The 14681-nt window shown below is 43.5% G+C and overlaps 1 protein-coding gene across 2 annotated transcripts in view; it reads right to left on the bottom strand.

Moving 5' to 3' along the window:
- LOC141110983 (tubby protein homolog) overlaps window positions 1-14681 on the bottom strand; it is a 143650-nt gene that overhangs the window by 117577 nt on the left and 11392 nt on the right. The gene's annotated exons all lie outside the window — the stretch shown is intronic.

The raw sequence follows: 14681 nt of genomic DNA, 5'->3' as shown, positions 1-14681 counted from the left end.
TTATGCCTTCTTTCTTTTAAAATACAGGCAGATACTTATCCATCATGCCATACCATTCGGGAGGCATGTAATTGGCCCCAGATTTATTCTGCAGCAGGATTAGGACCCCAAACATACAGCCAATGTCATTATGAACTATCTTCAGTGTAGATGTAGCACCCTGGTGCTTAGGCAGGGTTGCTCACAAATTTAGTCTGCCAGGTAGTACGTGTCCTGGCTAATTGTTATAAGATCCACTAACTTTTCCTTAAATCTGGGTTTGCTGCACTTCTCTCATTTGTCACTGGGTGGCACTGTTGCTGGTGACATTGGATTTACAAGAGCATAGCGAAGTCAGACTATGAGTGGATGGGTTGTCTCTGCCAATTGGCAGGTGTCTTTAGCCCTCTGGCCTGCTGGGAGAGCCTTTTCATTTGGGCGGAGTCAGGTGATCGTTGTTCTGTGCCACCTGGACAGCTATCTGGGTGGATGCGTGTTAAAATGCTCTGGGTTGCTAGGCCAGAAGCCTGAGGCCTATCCCGGGAGTACCTGGCTGCTAGGCTGCCTGAGGCCTATCCAGGAGTAGGAGAAGCAGTGCAGGGTTGGGACATCAGCCTGGAGTCCAACCAAGTTGCAGAGGTTCAGCCGGACTGGGAACCAAGTTGTTGCTATCGGGAACGATCATTCCGGTTGCCAGCGGCAATCACGGATCAAGGCAAGGAAGCAGTCGCCACTAAGGGACCATCCCTCCTGTTATCAGAGGCCAGTTTATGGAAGTCTGAAAGAAGTACCAGAGCAGCCTTTTTCACTAGGGATGATGAAGAAGTGGGAAAGCTTCAGCAAGTGCCAAGCCAGGGACCCAGCAGGTTAGCGGGCGTGACGCTTGAGGAATATACAGTAGGTTAGCTGTGGAAAAGCTCAGAGGATCCAGTGACGACTGGGATCTTGAAGTCTAGTGAGAGACTGGGAGCTCAGTGAGTGAATACAGTGAGTGAATATCTACAGTGGGACACTATGAGATGTAAGAGAAGATCTATACCAAATTACTGTGAGTTATGTATAAGGCTCTCTATTGACTGTTGCAAGTTCAGTTGCCATAGGAGACAGCAGTTCTACAAATACAGTTGCCGTATCCGGCTGGAAGACCCTCAACCTGCATAGCTGTCTGCATTTTAAGTCACGGAGTCTGCCAATTACCACTGCATCTGCCTAAGGGTGTCCTAGCCCTAACCCTCTCTCCCCCAGTTCTTGTTAAGAGACAATACATCTCTTTTGTTTGCATCCAAAAAGTGACTGGCGCCCAATTATTCCATCTTGCATTACACACACTATGCCTAGTAACCCACACTACAAGGAAGGATGTCAGCTCCCCCTGATTCTGGAGGTCACCATTAGGCTTCTAGGGGTCAGGGCCAGCGCTACATAAAGAAGAACAAGGAGTGCTGAAAGTGATGGATTGACCCCCACAGAGCCCTGATCTCAACATCATCGAGCCTAACTGGAATTACATGAAGAGACAGAAAGATTTGAGGAAGTCTACATCCACAGAAGATCTGTGGTTAGTTCTCTAAGATGTTTGTAACAACCTACCTACCGAGTTCCTTCAAAAGTGCAAGTGTACCTAGAAGAATTGATGCCACTTCCATTTCTGAAAGCATTCCTAATTTACAGCATTTTTTCACACCTCCCTAAAACATTTGCACACTACTGTATGTGTAGTACTTACCTTCACAGGAGCCACTTGGTACAGCCCCTTTGACACAGCAGATTAAGCAAATGAATACTGCAGTACTAGTGGGAGCACAAATATAAATATCCTGCAGGGAACTATGTTTCAGTATCAGAAAGCAAACACCACATTGGTTAGAATCTCAATATATTGTCATGGTTTAAAGTAAATAGGAGGATATGCATAAATGAGCCAATAGAGAATGACTTAAATCACAGCTCACTAGACAATGTAATCGCTATGTTACATGTTGTAGAAGCTTAGGGTAGCTTAGAAGCTCCGTACCGCTAGATTAAAGTAAACCTAGTAACCCACAAAATCAGCAATAAGCAATAGCATTGGTAAATACTAGTAACAGAAATAGTGATCAATATTACTATAACTCCTCTGCAACCAGCAGGCTATAACCGCTTTATAGTGCAGTTTATATGAATGGCTATGATGAAATATAAGGCTTCCTAAAGAGATACCTCTTACTATGGACATTGGGCAAAGTTCTTGTGAAGCAGCTATCTGGGTGAGCAGTTCTTGGCACTAGTTGTTCAGCTGGCTAGTGTTGGGGCCCAATCTTTACGGTGGTGCACGTAAGTGTGGTCCCAAGAAAGTCTGTATGCAGTGAATAAAGCTGCTACTTAGATGGCCAGTTCCTATGTACTCAGTTTCTGCTAGCAGTGATACATCAATGGCAGCGATGTCCTCTCCTCAGTCCCAGCAATATAGCAACTTTGGTCCCACTGCTCAGATGTCAGCTCACTTCTGAATCTCCCTGGAGTGACTCAGGTCCTCAGCACAGAGGTTAACACCAATCCGATTTTTTGTCTCAGGCCACAGGCTTGTAGTAGGTTAGTGTGCACTCAGGGATAGAGATGTGAGTGTCATGGTTATGCAATAGAGTTTTGTCTGTCAGCTTACCTGTCTCCATGTGTTCATCTCTAGAGACCAGCTGACTCTCACCTGACTGCTTTTATAATCTCTCCTCTAGCATGGCATCCACCCCAGCTCCTATCAGAGAACTCTATATTAACCTCTGCACTGCAGGCCAGCCCTGCTGATCATCCTTTGTGTGTTTTGGCTTCCTGTTTCCTGCCTGCCATGTGCTCTGCGTTTGTTTCTGTTACCGACCTTGGCGTGTTCTCAACTATCCCTGTCTGCTCGTGACCCTGACCTTTGGCGTGTCCCCAACTATCCCTGTTTGCCTGTGACCCTGAACCTTGGCATGAGCTCTGTTGTCCTTGTCTGCTTGTGGCCCCAACCTTGGCTTATTCCCTTACTATCCCTATCCTCCTGTTGCCTACTGTGGGTGTGAGCTGGGGGTCGCAACCTGGAGCCAGTTGCAGCCCAGTCCATCCTCACCACTAGAGGCTGTGGTGAACACCTGCTGGCTCTTAGACTCCGCGCCCCAGGGAATCTTACGCTCTAACCCCTGTGGGATCTGTGTTGGTGTTCCAGCGGCCCTGCCTTCCTTACCACCCCGACTCCCATCCGCAGCAGTCAGCCGTAGGGTCCACTACCTTGCGGTGCACTCCTGATCCCAACAGTGTGCATCTGTCACCTAGCCTCAAGGTGACCTGACAGTGAGAAAGAAAAGCAAGCTGGGACTTTATATGAGGCACGCCATGTCAAAATAGGATCAATACATGAATAAAATTACAATGCAAGATTTATTGTTGCATATACAAGTTCATACCACATTCTAAAAGGAAACATTATAACAAGTATATAGGTAGTCACTTGACTTACACTAAAAAATGTTGCTCATAGCATACAATACAATTGGCGAATGGGTATAAACAATATATATGAAAAAATATTAATTTGAATAATGTAACCAAATATCGCTTGACATCTGGTAGCACTAAACGCGTTTCTTGGTGTTTCAGCCATTCATCAGGAGTGTAATGATGTAATATACAATAAAGAAAAATAGATATTGGTAGTTAAAGATGTCCTCTGGAACAAGGAGATTTCAGCAATATATATTTCAATGAAATAGGGACAATTAAATAAGTTAATAACTTACTACACAGCCTCAAGGCTGGACCAGATGTCTGCACAGGAGAGTGGAGATACCAGGTGGCATATCTCCCCCTGGGGCTGAGACGGGGAACCCCCCAAGGAACAGGGAAAGCAGACAAAGGACCGTAAGGTGGTCATAGCGTGATCCAATGTGGTGTGTGTGCACGTGATGTGCATCATGATCTGTGAAACATAAGTGAGAGAGTATCAATGATAGGGTGTTTGTTGACGAAAGTGTGAAAGTGTAAGAGTGTAAAAATGTCTCTATGTATTCCCACAAGGGATAACGTGAGAGTGAATATGTGATAAAACAAAAATAAATATCAAATCAAACATGCCAAAGAAAAATTGAATTTAGGGATAGAGATGTGCACACTCCGGTCCCCTTGCAGTAACAATGAGTTCTGCCTCTAAAGCCGTGTACACACAACCGGACTTTTCGACCGGACTGGTCCGACGGAACGAATGTGTCGGACAATCCGACCATGTGTGGGCTTCATCGGACCTTCAGCAGACTTTTTCTGTCGAAAATCAGACGACTTTAGATTTGGAACATGTTTCAAATCTTTCCGACTGACTCGAGTCCGGTCGAAAAGTCCATTCGTCTGTATGCTAGTCCGACTGACAAAAAAGGACGCAAGGGCAGCTATTGGCTACTGGCTATGAACTTCCTTATTCTAGTCCCTTCGTACATCATCATGTTCAAACCAACGGACTTTAGTCCGTTCGTGTGTGGGCAAGTCCGGTCGTTCGAAAGTCCGTTGTAACTCTGTCGAAAGTCCGCCGGAAAGACCGTCGGACCATTGATGCTGAAAAGTCTGCTTGTGTGTATGTGGCATAAGCCCTTGAGAACAAACTGCTCCTTTCCCCTCCTATTAAGAGTGTATATCTGGGAGTTGCAGTCCAGCTCTCCATCTGCTCTTATGCAAGATCCTCTTCCCAGACTACATTTCCCAAAGTTTAGTGTGGCCTGCATAAAAGTCTCTCATGTTTTTCATGCTCACCAGCTCCCTCTGCTGGATGAATGCTGAATGGCACTGAAAGCCAACATAAAAGTCTTCTATAGGCACACAAAGCAGCTGTAGTGCTGTCTCTTTATAGTGGTTCCTTCTCTAGCCAAGCCCCTAGCTATATATGACATAGGATACATTGTATACTAATAGTTATTTAACTTTCATATATTGTTAAACATGTTTGGAATTAATTTGATATAAACTGTCATGGCTGAGTAGCTAAAGCCATTAGATTTGATTTCACCATTAATTGGATGTCATATTTGTCTTCTGGATTCAATTAATTTGGAAAACACTGAACAGTGTATTGATTTCCTCTAGGAGCAGCCAATTTATGCACCCAGCTGTTCCTCCATCTAATATAGTGACGAAGGTATTACCATTAATTTCACCCTAATGCAGTTCTGTCAATATTTACTGCCGCAGAACTTACCCAGACACAGCGGATTAAGACTGACAGCTAAGCTTATTATCGATGAACTGACGACAGCCGCGCGAGTAGATTTAGCAAGTAGAACCTTTTAAACTGTACATTATACTGTACAAATGCAGAGGAAAGCTGACCACAAATGTCACACCTGAGGTTAAGGGGAAGTTAGCCTTTTTTTTTTATATACTGTAAATGTGAAAGTAATCCTATCAATGTGTGTTTATACAGTAAATTGTTATTTCTGTTGGGCAACTATGTATGCACAGGGTGGTGGCTTTCTGATTACATTTTCAGGCTGGGCTACCTGCTAAGTAGCATTGGAAAATGGTTGTGCCTTAGGCCACATTCACACCTATGCGTGTGCATTGTTAATAGTGCATAATGATAGACAGTATGTTTTACAAGGGTTTTTTTCTTCTGGGGGGGGGGGGGGGGGGGGTGAAGAAGCTCATAAAAGCACACGCATCATGCTTTATGTGCATCCATCAATTCAGACCTTAGTGGTTATGGGAGGTCAAACATCAAATTGCAGTGCAATGCAGTGATATGTCTGAACAGGCAAAATAGAAACCATACAGATAATATACTCGCGCTTAGTAAAAGATGGCCAGTGCAGCACCTAATTAAGTCTGAACACAGGACCCAAATTCAAATTATACAAAATATGTGCGCTTGTCCCTTTAACCACTTGACCACGGGGCACTTAAACCCCCTTCCTAACCAGACCAATTTTCAGCTTTCGGTGTTCTCACACTTTGAATGACAATTACTCAGTCATGCAACACTGTACCCATTTGAAATGTTTGTCCTTTTTTCACACAAATAGAGCTTTCTTTTGGTGGTATTTAATCACTGCTGGGTTTTTTATTTTTTGTGCTATAAATCAAAAAATACTGAAAATTCGGTAAAAAAAAAATTTTTTGATTGTGTTAAAATTTATTGCTGAGTATTGGCGAGTATTGACAGGGTATTGGCAAGTATTGGCAGAGTATTGGCGAGTATTGGCGAGTATTGCAGAGTATTGCATAGTATTGCAGAGTATTGGCAGAGTATTGCAGAGTATTGCATAGTATGGCAGAGTACTGGCAGAGTATGGGCACTGAGCAGCGCTGTGGGATGGATCTGTAGTGCGCACAGCGCTGCAAACGATCTCTCTCCTCTCACACTGTACCGATCGGTACAGAGAGGGGAGGGAGGAACCGACGTCATGGCATGACGCTGGTTTGTTTAAAGTGATGCTCCGTCATTTGACGGAGCGACCACGTGGTAAACGGCCGCTATCAGCGGCCATTTAGGGTGATCCATGATGCCCCGGGTCCCCCAGACCGGGCGGTCACAGATGTTCCTGGGTGTGTGCCCCAGGGGGCGCGCAGGAGCGCAATTCTGTGAGGACATCCATGGATGCCCACCCAGAATAAGCCGACCGCGCTGTAGCCGTCTTTCGGCTATGGCCCGGTTGGCATGTGGTTAAGATAACAATGCATTTAATTAATAAATAATACACAAGTGAATGTATCCTTTAAACCAGCCTTTTTCAACCAGTGTGCCTTGAAGTTTCTTCAGGGGTGCCTTGACAAAATGCCTACAAAATTGTATACAAGCTGGCGTGTGGATAAAGCTGACTTTTAGTTACACAAAGCCCCAGGTTTTCCTTGGGCACCATTATAAGCTTCTTGAGGACACCTTGAGTGATGGAGAAGAGAAACATTGAAATACTAGTCAGTAGGGATGGGCGAACGGTTCGGCCCGAGCATGAGTTAGGGCTGAACAACCAAATTACGGCCGCACAGTGCATTGAAAGCCCTGATTAGCTGAAGTAATGAAAGCTTTACCCAATCAGGGCACAGAGCACTGTCAGAGCCATGATTGGACGCTGTCATGATGACTCTATCCAATCATGGCTCATTGCTGTTAGTCCCGCCCCACGCTATAAAAGTATTATTTCAATGGCGGTCATTTTCAGTGTGATATCAGCGTGGAGAGAGATAGAACAGGGCTCTGTTCAGTGCTATTAGACAGTTAATGTGCTATAGTGTGCTATTCTGATTCTATTGTCAGTGTAGATTATCAGTTTAGTGTGAATCTAGGGATAGTTCAGTCATTGTGAGTGTAGTGTGACCATGCATTTTTAAATTAGTATGAATGTAGGGATAGTTCAGTCATTATGAGTGTAGTGCGACCATTTATCTTTGCATTAGTGTGAATGTAGGGATAGTTCAGTCAGTGCGAGTGTAGTGACTGTTTAACACAGTATATTTCATTGCATTACTGCAAGTTTAACGCCGTATATTACAGTGCATTACATGCTGTTAACGCAGTATATTTCTGTGCACTACTGCACGCTTAACGCAGTACATTTCAGTGCGTTACTGCAAGTTTAACGCCGTACAGTTCAGTGCATTACTGCAAGTTTAACGCTGTATATTTCAGTGCGTTATCTTCCATTTAACGCAGTACAGTTCAGTGCGTTATTGCAAGTTTAACGCCGTATATTTCAGTGCAAAAGTGCTGTTTAACTCAGTACATTTCTGTGCGCTAGTGTACGCTTAACGCAGTATATACATTTCAATGCGTTACTGCAAGTTTAACGCCGCGCAGTTTTTTTGGGTGTTTGTTGTTGGGGAGTTGGATGCCTCTGTTCCACATTGGCACTGTGCGGACTGGGGCACTTTCCTCCCCTAAAGGGGAGAGAGGATTATCTGTGAGATATAGTGTAATAAATAGACACAGCTGGTGTGGAGATCATATGAAGGTTTTTGTGATCTTTTCCTCTGATGACCACCATATTCTTATCCTCGCCCCCCCCCCCCCGGAATAATGGTATAGAATCCTTGACTTCTGGGGGGCCTCATATAAAGTGTACCCCTGGTAGGACTCTATTTAGTGTATGCTACAGACGCCTCCAGGAGTCGAGGAATTAGACATATAGCCCCCTGAGGCTTATATGACTGCCTTACTCAGAGATAATATGGACCAGAAGGACTGTGCATGTTAATATTAGGTGTCCTACTTTGGGACGATGAGTCTTTCTCTCTTTTTTTCTGTCTCTCCTTTTCCCCTCCTTTTTTTCCCCTCTTTTTTCTTCTTCTCTTTCTCATGCATCTCAATAGCAATTGGGCATTGGCCTTGTAGTCTTCCTCCTTTGTTTTATACATTCGATTTATACTTCCCCACTGGAAAGACGCATCCTCTACCTACCAAGTGGGTTTATTTGGAGCGTCTCCTATACCAAGTTGTGCTGAGAGAGTTAGTGTATTCCTAACCCCACTCAACATTTTTTTTTTCTCTTCTCTTTAATCCCCTGCTGGATTAATAAGGGTCATATTTCTTGATAATAAAATATTGCTATTACTGGAGCAGGGGCTTACAACTTTTTCTTTGTTTTTTTTTCCCTTTTTTTTTTTTGTTGTTGTTCTCTTTTAACCTTACCTGCCCTACCCTTCACTTTTCCCCAGGGCCCAGCCTCTCCTCCACTATCCCCTTGGCGGAGACTTGAGAGACTTGGCTCTCTCTATAATTGCCTAATCTGGTATATAAGCTTGCTACCTAAATGATGCCATCTATTTAGTTTAACTCATATATTGTATGCAGCTTGAATGCTCCAGAAAAGCATTCCAAATTGAAGTCTGAAATTATATGTATCAAGGCTCAAGTGGTGTTCCTGCAGGAGACACACTTACGCTTGAATAAGCGCTTCCAAAAATTAATTTTTGTCTTATTATGTTGATCGGTATAATCTTTATAATAATGATACTTCTCAAAATCAGACGGACATTTGTCGCTATTTACAGGACTTAAGCATGTCTCGCCTGCTAGAGGAAGCGATCCAAGTTCTAGATCGCCCTCTTTCCACAGATGAATTTGACTTAGCCCTTAAGGCTATGAGTACTGGGAAAGCCCCATGCCCCCGACGGATTCACTCTTACATATACATTTTTTCAAACTATTTTAGGCCAGAAATTTGTAGAGTCTTTTAATTTGATTGTAAGGGGAGATTGAATACCACAAGATACTTTCCATGCTACGATTACTGTTATACCCAAAGAAGTCAAAGACATTCAGCAGTGCAAGAGTTATAGGCCTATTTCCCTTCTAAATGTAGACTTGAAAATATTTACAATGATACTGTCCAGCCGACTTTTGCATTATATTCCCTCCCTTATCCACTTCAGCTCCGGAAGGTTTAACCCACTTCCTGACCAGGTCATTTTTTGCGATATGGCACTGCATTGCTTTAACTGACAATTTCACCATCGTGTGAAGCTGTACCCAAATAAAATTGATGTCCTTTTTTTGCCCACAAATAGAGCTTTATTTTGGAGGTATTTTATCGCAAAAAAAGACCAACAATTTTGAATAAAAAAACAATATTTTTTACTTTCTGCTATAAAACATTCCCAATAAAAAAATTTAAAAAATCTAATTTCTTCATCGGTTTAGGCCAATATGTATTCTGAAAAGATAAAAAATGCAGCGCTAGTGTGTAACAAAGTGCGAAAGTGAACTATCACCTCACGTGCAAATATAAAGCTGATAGTAACTTGTAGGTCAGATATCAACGTGAACAATATACAACAACAAATGGAAGGCTGAACGCAGGTCAGCCTGATTTCGTAGGAGGAGTCGGGATGTATTTAAACCCACCTGCCTTCCTCCTTGCCTGTCGACGACGTCTCTCGTGTCCAACCCACCCTTCCCCTTTTTTCTTGCTATCTCTTCTCATTTACTTCTACTTGGGTATGCCCCCTTTTAGGCATACTGACCATGTGACTTTCGGCACACCCCAGGTCACTTTTCCTGTTTCCCCTCAGACCTTTCCAATACGTATACATGAGACTCCGAGTACAAAAGGACAAACAAATCAATTTGTCACAGGTAGGTGAAAATGTCCATGTAAAACAGCAAAAAAAAAAAAAAAAATCCAACTAAAACTGTCTGTGATAAACCAAAAAAATAGGAGATTCTTCAGTAAAATGAAATAAAGTCCCATGTGTAGATGATGCCTGTAGATGATAGTAAATCAACCACTGTATGTGACAGGATTAACCTCTTCATAAGATATTTGCCGCATCAAGATGGAAATATTGAAGGAATGGGTACGCTTAACATGAGAAGTAGACACACTCAAACAATCCGGCAGATATTTGATGGAAGGAGCTGGTGTGGAGATACGCCTCAATACTTCCGTCAAAATCTGTGGTAAGCAAATGGTGTAGCTAGGACAGCCCGGCTAACGAACTTGGACTCCCATACATGTATTCTGCTACATATTTTTGGTTAAAAAAATCCCAATAAGCGTATATTGATTGGTTTGCGCAAAAGTTCATGTCTACAAACTTTGGGATAGGTTTATGGCATTTTTTTTTTACTGGTAATGGCGGTGATCAGCAATTTTTAGTGGGACTGAGACATTGCGGCAGACAAATTAGACACTAAGCAACTTTTTGCGGACCAGTGACACCAATACAGTGATCAGTGCTAAACAAATGCACTGATCACTGTATAAATGACACTGTCAGGGAATAGGTTAACACCAGTGGCAATCAAAGGGTTAAGTGTGTCCCTGGGAGGTGCTTACTAACTGTATAGATTATGTTTCAGCTTTAGCTGAAACACAAGAACTCTCTTTTCCTGCCTGACAGATCAGCGGTTTGCCTTGTTTACATAGGCACACCGCTTCTCAGATCACCTGAGTCCAGGTGACAGATGCACCCCGTTGGGGTCTGGAGTACACCGCAAGGTAGTGGACCCTACGGCTGACTGCTGCGGAGGAGTTCTAGGTGATACAGGAGAGCACGTATTCTTTAGTACCAACACGGATGACACTGGGAGCTAGAGCATGAGATTTCCCAGGGCCCGGAATCTAAGAGCCAGCGGGTGTTCACCAGAGGCCCCTAGTGGTGGGGATGGACTTAGCTGCAGTCTGGCTCCGGGTCACGACCCCTAGGGCCTCCCAGCTCACGGTAGACTACGGGGAGGTAGAGAGGAAGCAGCAGACTGCAACAGCAAAGGATAGTCAGGAGATAGCCAAAGGTCGGGGCAACAAGCAGGTAAGGATAGTCAGGAGATAGTCAAAGGTCAGGGCAACAAGCAGGTAAGGATAGTCAAGAACAAGCCAAGATCGTGGAACACACAGCAAGTAGCACCAAAGACACAATATTGATCAGCAGAGCTGGCTTGCAGTGCACAGGTTAATATAGAGTTCCCTGATAGGGGCTGGGGTGGAGCCATGCTTTAAGAAGAGATTACTTAAGCAGCCAGGTGGGAGTGGCTGGCCTCTTAAGCTCAACACATGGATAGGTAAGCTGACAGACAAACATTACTGCATATCCATGACACCGCTGCTCTGTCTATCCACGGAAAGATCAGCGGGAGCAGGAACATTCACAGCTGGAGCGGCATGTGCGCGCTCCCTACACCTCGTGCACAAAATCATGTACAGGTATGTGATTTTGCACAACCAGGCCACCCTGCAGCAGTATATATGAGGTGGGTGGTCCTGAAGTGGTTATACATCCGGATCATTCTGGATTTGTGCCCAAACGAGAGGCTGGAGACAATACCCAAAGAGTGCTGTTATTCATCTGGCCCAAGAGAGAAACATTCTCTTCATTCTTTTATCTGCTGATGCAGAAAAAGCTTTTGATCGCTACTGAGGCCGTATGAGCAAATAATACAATTCTATATTTTGAGTTTGCGTGAAGTTAATTTTTAGATCTCTTTCCTATTGTTAAAGAAAAGGAAGATCCTCTGGAGCATTGGCCGTTATCAACAAGGAGTACAAATGCGATGGTGAATGTCTCACTGGCTTCCCTGCAAGGCAGGTCTGTTCGAATGTGGTCAGGTCTCTTATGTCAGAACACTTCTCCGGCATAGTACAGAGATATGCACCCAGCTGAGCACAGCGGAGGAAGTCCAAACTTTGGGAAGAATTATTACCAATTTCATGGCTTGTCATGAGCTGATTTTCTTGACAAAAATGGAACAAATGGGAGGAGCCCACAACGAATAAGTATATCAAATTGGAGATCCTTCAGTCCAGATTGAATGATGAATTACCCAAAACTGGGATTAAGGGACACGGAGAAGGTGAAAGGTCAGTATGTTTAAAAACCGATCTTGTCACCTTAAGGGTGGTTCCCGCCAAAGGGTGTTGATTGGCCTCTATTGGAATGACATCCCTGGAATCCATGGGTGTCCAGCTAACGGTATACCCATGGTCGGCTGTTCTAAATGTACTCATAGAGTATTCTAGATAAATGCACTGCCTCATGGTATTTTATTGGGTCCGGAAAACGATACCACCTTTTGGCTTTGGAAGTGTCAAAATAGATCTACGCATCCTCGCTGGTTTACCCTCCCATATGAACTTCCAAAACCTTGCACAAGTCGTTTAAAAAGCCCTGGGGTAGTCTAATTGGTAGTGACTGTAACAAATACATTAAGGCATAACATTAATTTTAATAACGTTAGTCCATCTGAACCAGGTAAACAATTCCTTATCCCATTTCTGGGGATCTAATTTAACCACCTCCCGCCCACGCTATAGCCAAATGACGGTTACAGCGTGGGCCTTAATTGCCAGGAGGCCGTCAATGGACGCCCTCCTGAGCATGCGCTGTTAGCGCGTCCCTGCGTGGTGCGAGCGGCACGCTCTGTGATCACCAAGTCTATGAGACTCGGCTGATCACAGATCGCAGTAAGGGGGCGGTCCGGGCCCCTTACCACATGATCAGCTGTTAGCCAATGACAGCTGATTTAGTGATGTTAACAGAACATCGGTAATCTTTTTTTTTCCCTCATGCTGATAGCGTGAGGGAAAAAAAAGCCGATCACCGGCTTCTGTCAGAGAAATATCTTCAGTGCCGCCCATCAGTGCCAACCATCAGTGCCACCTCTCAGTGCCCATCAGTGCCACCTACTCTAAGAGAATTTTATGCCTGTACAAATCGGCAATCCAATTTGTCTGCAAAAGACCTATAGTAGAGCAAAGTATATCCGTCTACTCCCGGGGCTTTTCCTGTCTTTATCAAATCGAATCCTCTTGTGAAATCTTCCTCCGAAATTGGCGCATTTAATTTCTTTATGGCTACTTTAGGTAGCGTCGGCATCTCTGAATCTTTTATATATCGCCGTGCTGCCGCGTGTTTATCCTCCTGTATGTGAGTAGTATTATGCTCTTTCCGATTATAAAGGGCCGCATAATATTTTTTAAACTCCTGCGCGATTTCCTTGGCTGATTTCACTAGGGTATCCTCATCCGTTTTAAATTGTGTGATATACTGTATTTTCTAACCCTCTCGGTACGTAGGGTATTTACGAACCCAGAACCTAGATCACTTGACTCCACCCAAATAAATAGGTTCTCCCAGCAGGCCAAGGGATTCAAGAAAACGCCTGCCCATTGGCTGAGATGCCCCATATACCCATAATCTGACCGCGCGTTGCCCTTCTCGTATCTAGTACCACCAAGTACCCGGCCAACTAGTGGTAGAAGAGAAAAGTTTAGCCAGGCCAAACTTAGGGAGAAATCAACGGATCTCTAACAATTAGCCAAGATGACAATTTCTGGCAAGTGAATTTCAAGGAGCAACCCTGACTAAACTCCAGGGTGTTACACTTATGTATTGTTTCTAGCTCTTGAATTTCTGTTAACAAAGAGTCAATTTGGGAGGTAAGGAGTTTCTTGCAAGCAGATATCAAGAAGGAGGATATAAACTCCTTACAAGATAGTATCAAACTCCATCAGTACTACATGGTTGGCGCTGTCAGGAGTCAGAAGGTTCCCTATTTCACATTTTTTGGGATTGTCCGAAATTGAATGACTTTTGAGATATGGTTGAACAGACGGTTAAAGAGCTAACAGGTGTGTCACTTGAAGCCTTATCCAATAAAAGTTATAAAAACTCACTGTTAAAACACCTTTTAACGGCTGCAAAAGCACGTATACCTGCACTTTGGAAGAGTCCAGTTGCGCTGACTAAATCTCAATGGATGGCTATAATTATGGAATCCAGAAAATGCTCATGATGTCAATGAAAAAACAGGGCAAGAAATATTTGAAGACTAGGACTCCATATTGCTTGTATAAAATGTTCAGTTCCCTTAATAATTGGAGGGATAATATTCAGGAGGGTAGGATGAGGCACAGGACCTGAGAAAGATGCCGGGGGGGGCTCCTTGTTTTTTTTTGTTTTGTTTTGAGTGGTGGTAGGGTTTTTTTTTTAAAGAGAGATAGAGAAAGAGAAAACGGAATAAGAAATACGTACTCCTATCATAGCAGGGTTTGAAAATGTAGGGTAAAGCAGAATAACAGTTATACATTATGCAATGAAGTAGAGTTGCATAGGCTTTTATTCCTTATGTTTAGGTAAATGTAACTTAATATAACTTACATTTGCAAATTTTGTTTGTTTTTTGTAGGTTGATTGGTAACTCTCTGGAGATGTAGTAATGATGTCACTCTATATATTTATATATAAATAAAGATTAAAAAAAAAAAAAGCTTTTGATA

Source organism: Aquarana catesbeiana, linkage group LG10 (genome assembly GCF_042186555.1).
Source record: "Aquarana catesbeiana isolate 2022-GZ linkage group LG10, ASM4218655v1, whole genome shotgun sequence".
Lineage (NCBI taxonomy): Eukaryota > Metazoa > Chordata > Amphibia > Anura > Ranidae > Aquarana > Aquarana catesbeiana.
The sequence above is the reverse complement of the archived record's forward strand: the minus strand, read 5'-3'. Positions and strand labels throughout refer to the sequence as shown.